General features: G+C 38.6%; 1 non-coding gene across 1 annotated transcript; it reads right to left on the bottom strand.

The window, feature by feature from the left end:
• Positions 1 to 2,005: 2,005 nt before the first annotated feature.
• On the bottom strand, positions 2,006 to 2,087 carry Trnas-cga. The gene has a single exon. It is a non-coding gene; the product is annotated as a tRNA-Ser (tRNA).
• Between the last annotated feature and the right edge of the window lie 913 nt (positions 2,088 to 3,000).

The raw sequence follows: 3,000 nt of genomic DNA, 5'->3' as shown, positions 1-3,000 counted from the left end.
GTTGTCGTTGCAGTTGTTGTTGCTGCTGTTGTTGTTGCTGTTGTTGCTGATGAGAACGCATGGGAACAAAAGGCCATGCCCAGTCGTCGCTTGATGAATGTGCCCCTTACCGTTTGCTCGCCATTTAGTCCGTCTTTTTTTTGGGTGGCACAACAACCACATTCGCAACTTCCCCCTCCCACACTTCCCCCTTCGCTTGGAGTGTCGGCTCATCGATGGCCAAAGCCGCAACCAATCGCAGGGCGAATGCAGCGTGCAAAAAAACGCAGCAGCGGCAGCAGCAGCCAAAGAAAGGACACGGCCAGGACACGTTGACCAGCCACAATCGCAGCAGCAACGATGCCCGATCAATGGGAGGCAGGGGGCAGGAGGATGGGGAGTTGCAGATACGAGTGCGAAGCAAGCGTCGCGCTGCGATTTGCATGCGTCGCGTTCATACATGTGCCACAAAATGGAGCAGGGTGGCAGGGTGGCAGAGCACAGAGTAGCAGGTGAAGGGTAAAGGTGAAGGGAGCCGGAGGGGGTCAGGGAACTGATTGGTGGCTGCCTTTTTTTGCTTATGTGCCGCGTGCACGTTAATTACTGCAGTGTGTGTGTGTGTGTGTGCGATGGGTGTGCAGTTTTTATATACACATGCATACATATATACATACATGTGTGTGTGTGTGTGTGCTGTTCATCAATTTGCCATAGATTGCAAAGTGAAGTCTCAATCAGCAGCGGCAACAGCAAAAAGAAGAAGGAATAAAAAAGAAAGTCACGCGCAAGCGAGACAGCAATAGTGTGTGTTTGTGTGTGCCAATGTCGCGACCATTTACTGCATGTGTGTGTGTGTGTGTATTTTCCAATTTTTATGCAATATTTTTTTTGTTGTTTTACAACGAAAAGAGGCGACTCCCTTTCCCCTCTCCCTCCCTTGCCCACCCTTAAGCTCACAATCCCAAGCTGCTTCATAATAATTGAATTGGAAAATGCAAAGCAAAGTGGCAGAGAGTGTAAACGAACAAGGGCGGAAGGGAGCAGAGAGTGAAGAGCGGAGGAGGGAGGGAGGAGGGAGGAAGAAGAGAAGGAGACTTTTGGGGTCTGGTCGGTTTAACGCTGCGCGACCACAGCAAAATTCTAATTAAACAAGATATGGATGTTGGCCAGGTCCGTTGATAGTCAGTTTCGATAATCACACACACAAACACAACCACACACACACACACGCACACACACATGCAGCTTGCTGTTACTCCTAATTGGAGTACATTCATAAACCATCATCATCATTTTCATCAACATCATCAGCTGACAGTAAATATAAAAACTTTTGCTTTGGCTTACATAAAACCGTTAGCCATAAACCATAAGCCACAACTACCTTCGATTTGCCGGATGCCAAATGCTTAATCTCCATTTAATTGGTGGATATTTCAGCAACTCAAAACGGCTATCTTTAATTATCCAAGAGAATTTAATATTTGCAGCATTTTTCATAACGAAATTCACAACTACTTTCTACTTATGGTCAGAACTAATAGCCGAAAATGAGAGATCTTTACTTTTTCTAAGTAATAATGTCAATAATGTCTCAATGTCAAATAAATATGAAAAATATAAATTTCTTATTTCACAGAAAAATGCATTTTTATTATTGAAGATAAAATACATCCACATTAATATTGACTAACAGTGTTATTAAGTTTTGCTTAATTAAAACGAACATTCCACTTAAAAACAAAGTGTATAAAAATTACTTATAAGAACAATTTTTATTAATTATTTTTATTTTATCAAATTAAACTTAGTATACAAAACTAAATATAATAATTTTTAAACGATCACTAGCTTCTGGGCATTAGACTTGGAAAACAAAGTTATACAACAATTGTATAACAGGATAGTAATTCTACGCATATCGAACTAAGCTTCTATTTACCCAATAAATTAATTGGCATTGTAATTGTAACTAAAATATTAATAGTGGATTAAATTAACAAAAAAAAAAAAGGAATTACCATTGCGCAGCCGGTAGGACTCGAACCTACGCTCCCAGAGGGAATCTGATTTCGAGTCAGACGCCTTAACCACTCGGCCACGACTGCTACGATCTCTGGCGTTGCCAATAGTCCGTTATCAACTCACGCGTCGGCAGCGACGTCTTTGTTGTAAATTGTTCTATTTTTAGACACAGCTGAAGAATGAACCAAATGACGTCACACAACAGAATCCAAATATTGAATAAAGTGTGAGATCCTGATAGCTTACCTTTGTGAAAATCTTAGATTGTATATTCCCTTTAAGCATTGCAAAGCGCCATTTTCCAAAATTTGTTTTTTTATGCAAAATATTAAATGTGTATTGTATATATTTACAAAGATATTGAGCTGTCAATTATAACGTAAGCGGCATACGAAACACGACACATGATTACTCAAAAAAACTCTTTCCTTTAAAATTTGCGTTTTGGTGCTTACGTTATTTATGCAAATAGGGCACGATATTATTATGTAACAAGAAATTATATTGTTTTTGTGAAAAGGATTGTAAAAGATATCCCAATAAGTCATAACAATATGTATTCTTAATTAACATTAACACCTGTATGAACACTTCGATCTCAGCAACTTTAAGAGCTAGACTCACCAAATTGGACATGTAGAATAATCCTTTTTACCACACGCAGATCAAGTTTATTTTAAATTTCGAATTTGAAACTTAAAAGATATCCCAATAAGTCATAACAATTAGTTTTCTTGATTAGCATTAACACCTGTATGAACACTTCGATCTCAGCAACTTTAAGAGCTAGACTCACCAAATTGCACATGTAGAATAATCCTTTTTACCACACGCAGATCAAGTTTATTTCAAATTTCGAATTTGAATCTTAAATGGGATAGATGGAAGTGCAACAAATTAAAATGAAAATTGTGCTGTTAGTCTTTGATCAAATTCGTTATTTATGCAAATAGGGCTCAAAATTATTCTGTAACAAGAAATTATATTGTTTTTGTG

The sequence above is a fragment of the Drosophila innubila genome, chromosome X, assembly GCF_004354385.1.
Source record: "Drosophila innubila isolate TH190305 chromosome X, UK_Dinn_1.0, whole genome shotgun sequence".
Lineage (NCBI taxonomy): Eukaryota > Metazoa > Arthropoda > Insecta > Diptera > Drosophilidae > Drosophila > Drosophila innubila.
This window is presented reverse-complemented; position numbering and strand designations above follow the sequence as displayed.